General features: G+C 41.4%; 1 long non-coding RNA gene across 6 annotated transcripts in view; it reads left to right on the forward strand.

Annotated features, from left to right (window-relative positions):
- Window positions 1–7,535, forward strand: part of LOC146406083 (uncharacterized) — a 27,919-nt gene extending 20,384 nt beyond the window's left edge. For 4 of the 6 annotated variants that reach the window (XR_014805267.1, XR_014805274.1, XR_014805265.1 and 1 more), the window contains one exon: window positions 4,022–7,535. This is a non-coding gene — a long non-coding RNA (uncharacterized LOC146406083). Of the gene's footprint in view, window positions 1–1,182; window positions 1,346–4,021 lie in introns of all 6 variants that reach the window. The other 2 variants (XR_014805266.1, XR_014805271.1) reach the window with 2 other exon arrangements.
- Window positions 7,536–14,290: the final 6,755 nt, after the last annotated feature.

Raw genomic sequence — 14,290 nt, forward strand, 5'->3', positions numbered from 1 at the left:
AAAAAATCCTGAGATAATTAACTGTAATTAAAATGAGAAATTCGTATTAGGACTACAAAATAGAGGGTATGGGAGAATTATATCTGATATCCAAGGAAGTCACTGCATTACCCATTGGTGCTTTTGTGGCCAGTGATAAGTGTGAATGGGCAATTCTATCAACCATGGCAAGACAATTTAGGGCTTAGACCCTTGGGAATGATTATCAGCCTAACTCCATTTAGTACAATGCAGGCCAAGGGTGAGGAAGATCTAGAAAGAGGAAGAGGAGGGGGATGATAACTATTAATCGTGACCCTAAGAGCAACTGCTGCAACATCAGTGATTGTACCTTAGACTGATAATATCACTGAAGTCTATTTAGGAGATTGCAACTGACCATTAATTTCAAGGATGAGACATACACCTTTTCTCTAAAGGAGGAAATTAGGACATATTGCTCTTATATGAGATTCAGTTATGGTAAAAGGGTGAAAACAGATCTGAGAGGTGCGTGGGGTGCATTGCACTGGACCAGTCTGTGCACCAATCTCTATTTGCTCAACATGTCTGTTCCCTGCGTCTCAGGTGTCACTTGGCTTTCCAGCCTGAGCAGCCAGAGTGACAGCTTCCATCAGTTCACTTCATCTTCTAATACCACTGGTGGTCTCAGCTTCCCCTGAGGGGTGAAAATTGTTCTGAGAGGCAGTTACTCCAAACAGCCTCTTTAGAAACATCTCACATGGATGACAGCCAGCTATGTTTTCTTTAGAAACTGGCGAATCTGGGTAATGCACTTCTTAATATTTGCTTCCTCTTTCTCCCTGCCTTACTTCCTACATCTTGCCTCAGAATATTAGCGCACAACCTTCCTCAGGTTTTATCTTCCTAGGAACCAGGCTAAGATAGCCAAATGTAATAGCAAGGCTTTTAAATTGTACAGTATATGGAAGTTGCCAGGCTAGGGGTCAAATCAAACTTCAGCTGCAGGCCTCTGTCTCAGCCACAGCTATGTGGGATCCAAGCCGCATCTACGACCTTGCAGCAACACTGGATCCTTAACCCTCTGAGCAAGGCCAGAGATCAAACCTGCATCCTCATGGATACTAGTCAGGTTCCTAACCTGCTGGGCCACAATGAGAACTCCCAGAGCTTTTAAATTGTATTGTAATTACTTGTTCTCCTGTCTCTCTTCCATTTTAGATTGATGCTTCCATGAGCAAGGATTTTGTCTTAAATCAGGGTTCAGCAAACTACTTTTTTGAAAGGGCCAGGTATTAAATATTTTTTGGCTTTGTAGATCATTCTGTCTCTGTTGCAACCACTGAACTCTGCTGCTGTAGAGAGAAAGCAGTCAAAGAAAAAGGTAATTGACTGAGTGCAACTGTATTCTAATAAAATTTTATTTACAAAAGCAAGCTATTGCCTGGGTTTTGAACACAGACCTTAGTTTGCTGACCCCTGTGTTATATTAAAAGCAACATGATGTGATGAAAAGAGCTATAGTTTTGCAAAAAAGAATAGATCTGGATTTAAACCTAATCCTACTACTTCCTACTGTGTAATTATGCAAGCTTTTTTGTTTCTCTGAGCCTCAACTTTCTCATTTGTCACATTAGGCCTTGTAACATTTCCAATTTTGTAATAATTAAATGAGATGCTAAGGTCATTTTTGCAAAATATTTGGTATAAATGCCCCATAAATTGAGGCAATTGCTTTATTTTATTTTATTTTTTCTGAACAGAACCTGATGTATAATCCCAAACATTTTAAATATTCAAGAAATGCTGGTTAAAGAAATAACCAGCAGACTGCTTTCCTCTCATGATGGGTTGCCTAAATAGGCTTTCCTAACATCTTTCTTGTCCTTTATATGAATGCACAGATTACCTGTGCATGAGCTGAATACTGTACTTCTAATAGTGAGTCATTAGATTGGGATATTGGTCTAAATCAGTCTCATGACTTTTTTTTTTTTTTTTCCCCTTTTTAGGGCCTTGGCATATGGAGGTTCCCAGGCTAGGGGTCTAATTGGAGCTGTAGCTGCCAGCCTACGCCAGAGCCACAGCAACACCAGATCCAAGCCACATCTGTGATCTACACCACAGCTCAAGGCAATGCTGGATCCTTAACCCACTGAGCAAGGCCAGGGATCGAACCCACAACCTCATGGCTCCTAGTCGGATTCATTTCCGCTGCGCCATGACGGGAACTCCTCATGACTTATATTTATGTGAGTTTTCTGAAAGTCTGATCGCTAGAGAAGATCACTGCTGTTGCCACTTGAAACTCTGCAAATCAGATGTATTAGAATATAAAGGCTGCCTGAAGATCTCTCTTCTCCAGGTCTTCTCTAAGTTTGAGAGAGCCTAGACTATTTCCAAGGCTTGCAGCACATTAAACAATCTAGATGTGCCAAATAGAGTTAAAATAGTGTGGTATATTTTAAATGTTTACATGAAGTAAAAAAGCTTTTAACCCTAAAAATAGAATGTATTATGTTCCCTTTTTACTTTGGCTGTCAAAGGTCTAAATATGAGGCCCATCATGATTGTGAAACTGGGGCAAATGGACCTTTGGGTTCAATCCCTCTGAACTTGACCCAGCTCAATTCATAAGGCTTCTAACTTGTTTGCACTTTAAGGCATTTTTCAACAACTGTTTTATGCTTCTGAGAAATAGTTCTACACTTCCATAAAGTGCACCTGGAAATATTGGTGCATTTTGGATAATAGCTTTCATATTTCAAAATTAGACCTGATAACTTACTCAACATGAAATGAGAAAAACAGATGCTCAGCCAGAAGAGATCCTATAAAATGTAGTTTAGGTTAATATACCTAAAACCATGCATAGGTAATAAGTAGTGTCATCCAACTTGGGGGAATACGTTTTAGAAGTAAATACTATTCTTGTTATTAAATTTAAAGAATGATAAATGTGTAGGAGGCATTAAAAGTATATATCAGTGGGGGTTTTTATTTGTGAGTTGGTATAAATTATCCTTAGAGTCCTCTAGAACTAAAATATTTTGCAGTAATCTTTATGAGTATGCCCACGGCCACAAAATTGTGTAAAAAGGACTGTGGAAGGATCATAGGCACAGCATTTTGTTGTAGATAAGGGATTCAGAATGTATCTTCTTTGCAGTTTTATACAGTTGCACTTCCTTCTGGCTATTAGAATTATATTTCTATCAACTACTTTTTTTTTAACTTTAAAAAATTGAAGTACAGTTGATTTAAAATGTGCCAATTTCTACTGTTCAGTATAGTCAACTATTTGTAGAGCAATATATTATGGTGGGCCTCTGCTGTGAATAGTCACTTAAGACTCCTTAGGAATGATTATTGTGTCTTATTCATCACTGCAGCCACAATGCTAAGGACACAAGTAAGAGCTTGATAATTATTTGTGGAATGTTTTTGAATGGATATGCTATCGTATTTTATCTTTACACTGACTCTGTGACATATAAATTATAAACTCAATTTTGTAGATGAGAAGCTGCAGTCAGGTAGCTAGTAAATAGTAGTGTTAAGATTATTTTGGCACCAACTATGCTGAGATGTCTGGAGGGTCAATTGTATTCGTTGTACTATGATGACTTTTTATAAGGGACTTGAGCATTTGAGGAGTTTAGTATCTGTGGGGGCTCCTGGAACCAATTCCCCATGAAGACTGAGGAACAACTGTATGGTGACAAGTGTACAGAGTGGAATTGTCCTAATTTGGACTTTATTTGCATATAAAAAAGCGCATTACCTGCAGAAACCTGCTAAAGAAGAACACAGATCTGGGGCCAGAAAGGTGACTCCTTGGGGAGGTTTGATCCAGCTGAATTTAAGTGTTCATGATGTTGTTACTCCATAGTATCTATTCTGTATCAGAGACTGGGGTAGACTTGGCTTATGGTTTTTCCTAATTTGTTTCTAGTTATTATTTCCCTGATGTTTTCCTGGAAACCCAGGCTGAGCCTTTCCATAAGCAACTGCAAGATTGCATTTTAATTATTTTTTTCTGTCTTTTTTCCCATCTTAGCTATTCAAATGGAAAAGTCCTGCCTTATAATGAGAAGCAGCATGATATGATGAAAGGAGCTCAAGTTTTGCAGTTAAATAGATCATCTCATTTTATGGGCAGTGCAATGGAGGATTAATAAGATGAAGTAACTTGTCACAGTCATACTGCTGGTAAGGAGCAGAGCCTGGATGAGAATATAAATTAGTATAATTCAAAAGCCATATTCACTTCTTTCCCACCCCACCCCTGAACAATGATGGAGGATGCAATTATGATGGTGATGTTGTCTGGTCCTAATGTATAGTTGGATCCTTTTTGCACTGGTAAAGACATGCTTCTGGATTTATTGATGTCTTGTATTTTTACACTTTACTTGGACAACTAAATCGACAGTGGGAACAGGTATAAATGAGTAACCATCATATTAGTTGCTGTGTAGAGATGCTTGAAGGTTCAATCACTTATGTTAATTGTGCTGTAATTTTTGGCTTTCTTTTAGTGGTACATTTAGATCCTTGTTGTAGCTTTGCAGGAGCTCCTTCTTCCAGATAGCAAGATCGGGCTTGTGTGTGTTGAGAGGTAATGCAAAATTTGACCTACAGTAGTTTTGGTCAGGTCGAGCTACAGCTGACCATACTGCTATGTTAGAGCCTTCTTTCTGGCACAGGGGAACCTGGTAAATTGATGCTTTAAACTGAGTGAGTGAAGCACTGCCTCACCTAAAGGGACTTTTGGCAGACTTGGCCCCTCTGTGGCAAGTGAGCCAGATATGGGGCTCTGGCCATACCCACAGTAAAGAATGCTACTGTTGATAACTCATCTGACCATCTGTGAAGATGATTATGCCAAGAATTCTGTCCTGAAGAGACCAAAAGCTGATGTTTCAATCTGAATACAGAGCAGTGACCACAGAGACTGGTCCTTGCTGGGTGGTCTGGAGCAAGGTATCATTCCAGATCAAAAGAATAAATTGGAAATTTGCCTACCTGTACATTCAAAAAACAGTCTCATGTGTTCTGGAAGAAATCTGTCATAGAGTGCTGCATTCTGAGGAACTGGTACACAATCCAAAGATCAACAGAATATTTATTAAATCGTTTGTTCCTTCATTCAGCAAGTATTTATGGGTGCCAACCATGTGCCAGTCACTGTTCTAAACCACTGAGAATCAAAGAGGAATGAGATACAGTCCCTGCCCTTGAGGAGCTCACTGTCCAGTGGGGAGAGAGAGAGATTAATGGATGATTATAAAGCAAGGTGAGAGATTATTGGCGAGTATAAAACTGCAAGGCATATTACTGGAGTACCAAGAAAGCACTGCTAAACTAGCCTGGTGTGTGGATCCATTTTCAAGGAGACTTTCTGGAAAAGGTAGCTGTTGTGTTGAGTCTTAAAAAGATGCTGTAGTATGCCTGGCATAATATAGGAAAAATAGTAGTCCATTTAGAGGAGTTTGGAGCAGCAAAGCAAGCAGCAATGTGCCTTTTTGGAGAACGTCATGGGCTTTAATGGTCACAGTTATGATGATTATTATATGTAGAGAAAGTAATTTTCTTTGTCTAAAATTATAGCCATGTTGCCCTCTCAAGGTATCAATAACTTGAATACTAAATCATAGTTCAAATGATGAAATTTGAGTGCCCAATAATCATTACAATAAAATATGTGTGCACTGTTTCTGCATAAAGATGCCTAAGTCTCAGTGGGATCCATGTGGTTTCTGCAGGGACCAGACTCCCAAGTTCAACAGAAATATAAACTGGGGCACTATCCCTGTATCTTTTAGGTTTTAATGGTAGCACTAATCTCTGTCATCCCTCCTGGTATGTGATAGTGCTGGGGTTTTGTTTGTTTGTTTTTGTTTCTGTTTTGTTTTTCAAGCCAGCAAAGTCTTTATTACAGAAAAGCAAATAACTCCCAAGGCTTCTGGGAGAGGGGAGAAGAGCCCCCCTGCATTGTCCTATAGGGAAGTTTTATCCCTTAAAGATGAGGGGTACCAACCTTTTATCCCTTAAAGATGGGATCCAGAAAGATGCGGTTTTCTCCCATTGGCCCAATTACCTATATCAGTCCTTTTCCAATAGGGTTTTAGGGGTGGAAATTTCCCATAAGTATCTTTTTTTTTTTTTTTTTGCCCTTTTCTTGCCATAAACAGAGTCACAGGGGTTTAAGGATTAATGCCCATCTGGGCGTAGGTACACTCCCTATAGTAAACAAGGATGTTACTCCCTGGAGCCCTTTAGCCACAACTGTTAATCAATAGCTATATCAAAGAATGCATGGAAGCCCATGCTCCTACACTGACCAGCTGAGTTATTACTCTGCCTCAATCCCCCCTTCTAGAGTTGGAGACTCTAACTGCAGGGGAAAGGGGCGACGACCACTCCAACTGCTTCCTGCTGACAAGGGGCATCATTAGGGGAAAGCAGTTAGGTCTCTACTCATGGGGCGGTTGAGTGGGCTTCAGTACATTACATTAGGTACCCCTTCTATCACCATTTGAAGGTTTATAGCTTCTAATAAAGATATAATGAAGCTAAAAATACAGTTAATTACACAGGGTCTGAATAAAAGGATCAAGGTCACAATGATGTCTTTGGTGAGGAAATATTTCCACCAGGAGGAGAAGGTCAAGCAGTTCCAGAGGGCAGCTCCAAAAGCTGGAGCTGGATTGGACATCTTATCAATCTGCTGCTGAAGATCTAGCAGGGAATCAGACACATTCTGTGAATAATCAGGAATATAGACACAACATTTAGATTTTATAATAGCACAGGTACCTCCTTGAGCTCCACTGAGTACATCTAAGGCCATTCGGTTTTGTAGCACTACTTTTCTTATTTGTTGTTCCATATTTAGGGTAGAAATAGCTTCTGCAGTATCATTAAGAGCTTGCTGAGTAAAATTAGTTAAGGCTTCCACTCGCAGCACTATGTCAGGGTTTCCCAATGAAGGCGCAAATATCGCTGCTAAGTAATCTTACCAGTGGAACACTGATCTGGCCCATCTAGCATGTCAATAGGGAAGGTTGGCTGGTACTCGGCTCAGAGTTTTCATAATGTTGCCATGAGCAAACGCCAATCCCAGAGTGCAGTGCCCTACCCATTCTGTGGGCAGCCAAGGCCACAGATTAGTTCCACATACCCATTAAGTTCCATTCTGGGCTAGCCAGCATACTCCAGGATTAGATCCCCAGTCTGTTCCAGACCATATGGAAGTCTTATCTGAATTGTATGACCTGGATGATTTGGAAACAATGTTCGTTTGCTAAATATCCTAAAGGTTTTAGCTCATTAGAGGATAGGGGTTGCCCTCCAAATCTGACATAATGATTTTGCTCCCAGCAAATAGATTCGGGTTGGGTTAAATAACCCTTTTCAGGAGTGATCCACATATATTGATCCTATATTTGGTAAAATTGATAAGAATACCTATAATCTGTATGATTTTTCTGATTTCTCTGGCTGGTCATGAAATATTTGTATGCCGTTTCCTTGGTCAGCATATAATTAAAAGTTACCTTATGTCTTTGTGAGGAGTGTGATTTATGGCACCACCTTACTTTTATAATTAATTTACTCAATTAAATTTATTCTGAACTTAGTACAAAGTGCACAAAAACCATGCACAAAATTCTTTTCTCAGTATCCACTTCCCACATACCTTGCATTACTTTCTGTATCCATATTAGTCTGCCCCTTATTTTTCCTTCTAGGGCAACAAGCTAAAGACAGACTATCTTTCTTTTCCCTTAATAAAATGCAATTCCATTCCTCATGCCTTCTTTACTGAAAGCACACACATTCTACTTTTCTAAAGCAACCACAGGCTGTCTTTTATAATTTCTAAAAACACGTGTTTTTCTTATTGAGACCATCTCAGGTAGCACTAAACACATTGATTAACAGTCCTCAATGTCTTTAGTTTCTCTGTTTAGTAACTGATGTCTCAGTGTCTCATTTGACCGCTATTAAACGTAGGTACAATAAGATATTATACTTAATGTCGATAACTGTAATGAAGTGTCTGTTAATTAGATCAACAAACTTCAATTCTAATATAAGATATTAATTTAATACTGAATATTTCCCAGTTTACATGAACCTAAAGTTAATTCTGGCCAGTTGGTTCCCTTCCATATTTTGAGAATTTATATATGTGAAGCCTTAGACAAGGAAATGCAGAAAAAGGTATCTTTTTAAATTTAATACAGTAAACCATGCTGCTGTTTCTGGAATTTGTGAGAAGAGAGCGTAGGGGTTGGGCACCACTCGATGTAACGGGGCCACTGCCTCATTTACTAGGCAAAGATCTTGTACTAGGTAGGCACCAATCCCCATTAGGTTTTTACACTCCCAATATTAGGGGTGTTACAAAGATGATTGCATTTGATTAATAGTCCCTGTTCTTTTAGGTTTCTTGTAATTGGGATAATAAGTCCCTGTCATGTCTCAGGTCTCAGAGGATACTGCTCTTGGCAAGGACATAAATTTTGATGTTTAAGAGTTATCTCCACCGGTTGAGCATTTTTTGCTCATCCTATCTTTCCTCCTATGGCCCAGACTTCTGGGTCAATATCTACTTCCATCAAAGGCAGGCATAAGCCTTGATTAGGCTCCATTGTCATGTGAATTGAGGCATTAACCTTTGACAAAATATCTCTTCCTAAAAGGGGAGTTGGACTCTCTGGAACAATCAGAAAAGCATGAGAGAAGAAAACAGACTTCCAGTCACAACTCAAAGGCTGTGTAAAGAATTTTGTAACCAGCTTGCCAGAAATACCACTAATAGTGGCAGCTTTATTTGAGGGGGGCCCAGGGTTGGAGAGCAGGACTGAAAAGGTAGCTCCCATATCCAGGAGGAAGTTGACAGATTGTCCTCCTACATTTAGAGTCACCGGGGCTCCTGAGTGGTGATAAAGAGGAGCCAATATGGGAAGCCCTTGATCCCATCAGTCTTGATCCTGGACCTGAGGGGTCAACCCTGGGGACCTTCATCTTTGGAGGCAGTCTCTCTTCCAGTGATCTCCCCGATATATGGGACACGATCTAGGTGCCGTGGCCTGAGCCTTGGGGCATTCCCATTTAAAGTGTCCCTCTTTTCCGCAGAGTAAAGAGGCTCTGGGCTTAGGTCTCTGTCCTAGTCCTCTTGCTTTGGAAGCTCCCCGGTTGACTCCCTGTAGTGCCATAACTAGAGCCTCAGCCTTTTCTCTGTCTCTCCTCTTGTTCTCTTTTCATTCTTCCTGGTCCCAATTATAATATAATTGAGTTGTTACTCTAAGGAGGTGCTCCAGGTCCTGATCAGGGCCAAAAGCCAATTTTTGGAGTTTTCTCTGTATATCTGGTGCCAATTGAGTTATAAATTTGTCTTTTAGAATTATTTGGCCCTCCATTGATTCTGGGTCCATTGGTGTATGCTTTCTCTATGCATCTCTGAGTCTTTCTAAGAAAGCCAATGGACTTTCTCTTTTTTCTCTTGACAAACCTCCGATGATTTGGAGTCGTTAATGGGCTTTACTCATGTGGCTTTTAGTCCCTCAGTTATATAAGTAATAAAATGATTTCTATGCCAATTATCTTTATCCCCCTCATTAGCAGACCAGTTAGGATCACTTGTAGGAACTGCCTGACACCCTGTAAGGAATCTTGTTTGTTCCTCTTCTGATCTGCCTCTGGCATTTATAGCAAACCACTCACCTCCCCAGCCTTGAGCATTTTCTAAGACTTTATTTTTTTTCACTTATAGTCAATGTCTGGTTTAGTAATAACATGACAGGCTAACTCAAAGGACTGCATGAGACCCTGAAAGACCTTGATATATCTATCTAGGTTGTCAGCAAATTTTCCCAAGTCTGTTTTTATCTGCCTTAAGTCCTGAAGTGAAAAAGGCACAAGTACCCATATTGGTCCCCATTCTCCATTTGCTACCTCTTGCAAAGGGAGTAAAGAGGGATATAACTTTGGCACTGGAGGGGGGAGAAAAGGAGCCTTGGGCAGTTTTGGAGAAGGCTGATTAACTTCAAGAGGGTCTGGCCCAGTTGGGCCAGGATATGGTGGGCACCTAGGTCCTGAGGGAGTTGGTGTAACACACTGGGGAAGTCCACAAGTCTTCCTCAGGGTAGCGTCTTCCCTCATTGTAAAGAAGACCTGAACATAAGGTACCTCTGACCATTTTCCTTCTCATCTACAAAATAGGTCTGATTGGAGACTAGTAGTATAATCTAGAGAGCCTTCAGATGGCCATCGCTCCCCATCCAACAGTTTATACAGTGGCCAGGCTTTCATGTAAAAGAAAACTAAATGTTTCTCTCTCAGAGTCTGAGTGTCAAACTTCTCCCAGTTTTTCAAGGCACATGTCAGAGGAGTTGCTATTGAGTCATGTACCAGGCTCGAGGATGTGGTTCCCATCTGAAAAAGAGAAAAGGCCAGCATCCAGCACCTATTGTCCTTTCTCGGTTATGTGAGGGCATTCCCTCTCTTGTCCAGAGAATGTCCCATCCGACATTAGGCTGACTGGAATTAACCACTCCTTACCAGCATAGCCTCTTCTCCTGTTATCCCTGCCCATTGCCTGTCTCTGGACAGAGGTGAAGAAAACCCAGGTATACAGACCCTGTGCTGAATTTTTGAATCCCAAGATGCTTGCTCTGACATGCCTTCTATTAATGTTAGGAAAGTTCCTAAGCCACAGTTAATGGGTAAATTGGATGAACCAGCTGTCAGTTTCTCCAGGGATGAAAGTGAATAACAAAAAGCAAAACTGACCATGCCCGGGCTCTGGCCTAAGTTGGGTGTACACTAGTTATGAACTCCTTCTCCCTCACAGACATGGTAACAACTCAGGGTGGTCTTACCATCTAGAGGTCTGTTTCCTTTGCTCCTGCAGCTCCATTTGAGGTAATAGGAAAGGAAAAAGGATCCCATTAGTCAAGCCCTTTAAAGGACTCCTAAGGAGATGGGGCATCACTTGATGAGAAGAATATAACAATGACTGAGCCCAGCATAGGGAAGAAGGCTGAAGTCATATACGAGGTGGTATCAATTGGCCTAAAGCCCAAGGGGTGCTGAACTGGCTAAAAATAGTGAGGGGTGGAAGACCAGAAGCACGATATAATGGGATGGACTTATAATTCAAGGGGAAGTCCCTAAGCTTACAGAACTGGATTATGAGGACTTTTGTCCATATAGCCCTTCGCTTTTTGTTTTTTTCAACAGTGCAAGGGGTCTCCTTGCAGCTTGTCCTCTTAGGGACACCACTCAAAGATAAATTTCCATCAAAATTTGGCCTCTTGCCATTCAACTAACATCATTTACTATAAAATGCTGGCTCCTAACATACTGTAGGAAGCAGGGAAGGTGGAGTGAGAATCTCATAAGGGGTCAGGGACAGCTACTTTAAATCCTTCACCACCCTTCAATAATTCACAAAAACGTTTTTGTTCGTCTCATGCCTTTCAACAATTGCTAACCTTCAGACATGTAGTAACCTGTGATTTCCCAAATGCTTTACAGAGTAGAATACAAAGAGAGAGGAGATTTCAGGGTGAGGGGAATGGGAAGGAAAGTTTGCCTTGTGACTCGCTTCATCCATCTCTGGTCGTCTCCCTCTTAGGACACCGAGACACCCCATTTGGTGCCTCCTGGCATATGGCAGGATGGTAGAAACCCCTGACCAGACTCCTGGCAAGATTGGACTCAGGAGGGCTGCCTTTTAGCTGTGTGAGGTTGTTCAGGAGCTTAAGCAGAATTCCAGATCAGGACTCCACACTCGCTTCACATCTAGGACATGTTTCAGGCTCGCACACTCATTCACATACTCACCCTCCTTTCAGAGGCGAATGAAACTGAAAAAAAGTAGAAAGCGCACGCTTACTGCTGTTTGCCCTATGAGCACTGGTGTATTGGATTGGATCCCTACGAGCCCCCAAAAGATGATGCCGGAAAGATGTTACAGGAATCCAGGCTCTTGTTCACGCAATTGAAGAATGAACTCCATGAACACACAGGCAGCAAGGAACCAAAGTCTTTATTACAGGAAAGCAAATAGCTCCCAGGGCCCCCTGTGATAGTGTTTTTAATTTACTCTTTTGGTTTATGAGACAAAAAGCAGTTTCAAAGGTTTCCATTTGGTTTTCCTCACTATGATAGCTCTTACTGCATAAGCTGAGGACCCAATACAAGGGTTATTCTAACTGGTTAGCATATCAGTTCCGATTATAAGGGAGGAAACTAAGGAAATGACCACTGGGTGGGTCTCTGACACTTGTAAGCCAGACATTAGCCATAACTGCATTTATTACCTGTCATCTGTAAGCCCCCACTGTAACAGGGAGCACACAATGATGCTTTGGACTTCTGGGATTCAATGTCAGTTCAGACTCTGAATCCAGTAGCCTCGATATGACTGGATATTCCCCTTTCCCCAATGTATCCAGTCACCCAAGTATATGATTTTAGCTCTCATTGGCAAAAAACAGGAGAAATTGATACAATAGGCCCTTATAGCAGTGTTGCAGTGTCTTCTTTCTAGGGACACTTTCAAGTCAGGGGATTCTGGGTCTGAAAGCTGAGCAAGGAATTGCACCTTTTTTCTGGAGAAGTAAAATGGCATCCTTGTTGCCCAATGGTCTATTTGTCCCTACAGATGCCATGTTATGTTAACCATCTCCACAGTTCCCTGAACATCAAGACCTCTTGGCTACCCCTCTGGACTTGTGTGTAATTATGCTAACCGCAACATCTTGGCTTCTGGTCATTAAGTACCCCCATCTAACCTTTAGTTCTTTGGGGCCGAATATTAATGGGCTCAGTTCTGTGATTGCCTCCCCTCTAGTAAGCGCCAGCCTAAGAGAAAGGCCACTATGAATACTTCCTGATGCTGATGTCCCTCCTACCATTGCAATTTTAATAGCCTTAGTGAATGATGCATGGAACATAATATTCTGGCCTTTTAATATACTCATTTCAGCATGCCCACCTCCCTTAACCTCTTTATTTCTTCCTCTACCACCAGCTAAGGCAACCCCAACATTTCCATTTCTTTCAGCATTGATCATAGATTTTTTTGAAGCATCTAACAACTATTCTAGCAGTGAGTTTGTTGCATCACCTGAAGTCCTCACCAAGATATCAAATAGAAACAGATTCGCTTGGACAAAGTGTCCCCAAAACAATAAATGTTTGCTCACTTAATCTTATATTCTGGATTCCTTGATATGTATTCTGGATACTTGTATCAGTCTGAGTCTAATCAGGAAACAGAAACTACGGTGTTACATCAACGGGGGATTTTAAATATAAATATTAAGCCACATAGGGAGTAACTATAAGGACGTAAATAGAACTCTAAAGGGACTCCTAGAGCTGAGGAAGCATACCCATGGAAGGAACACCTTGGAAGGAGGCTCCCTCTCCAAGACTTTAGGCTTTAGACCTCACTGTGCTTACAATTGTTCGTTGCGATGTTTGCTGGATTCCCTGGGTCACAGTTGGTTTGCCATTGTCAGGCAGCAGAAAATAACCCTTTAGAGTGTAGGTAAGCTGAAGCTGGTAGGTCAGCATGAAGAAGTTGGGGTGCCACTTCCAGCGCATGTTCTGGAATACACCAGTGTTGACAATAGGCAGATTGGAGCAAGGTGGTCACCAGACCCGGGTAAGGACTGTGGGGTCACCAGTGGAAGCTTTTCTGATCCATATACAGTCTTGTACACCCTTGAGAATGCCCATGAAACAACAATACCACTCCCCATTTTTTCCTAACCAGTTAGAGCTCTGCTCCTTACAAGTGAAGAAATTCTCACCCTACCCCCAAGTTAGAAGAAGGGGGTCTGCAGAATGAGCATCTTCAGGGACATCCATCCAGATGGCCTCATCCCATGTCTGGGGGTCTCAGTTTTTCCCCAGCAGGATCCTAGGCATAACAGACTTACCTTGGGTGAGCATTCAAGCATCTCTGGAGCTCTGACACTCAGCTCCAGGACATTGTTTATCTATGTCTACTCTTCCATTTGGGAGATAAGGACCTCTTAGTGAGCCACCAAAGATATGCTCCGCTCTCCTGCTTAGCTTCTAACAGCTTGTTCATGTCTCACAGTTTCTCATCATCCCTTTGAAGGGCATCAGAACAACTTAGAAGTAGGTTGCCACCTCTGCTATTCTTGTACTTATTGTTACTTCACATCTTCCAAATGCCTGGCTTGTTTAATCTATAAGGGTATTTCCTTCCACTCAGACATTTCCCCAGGCAAAAACTAGTGAGATCTGTAGCAATTGAGCCACCAAATTGTTA

This window comes from Sus scrofa, chromosome 1, assembly GCF_054392235.1.
Source record: "Sus scrofa isolate SSC_HxYL_T2T_F1_AM1 chromosome 1, Sscrofa_HxYL_maternal_Yorkshire_Landrace_v2.0, whole genome shotgun sequence".
Taxonomy (NCBI): Eukaryota; Metazoa; Chordata; class Mammalia; order Artiodactyla; family Suidae; genus Sus; species Sus scrofa.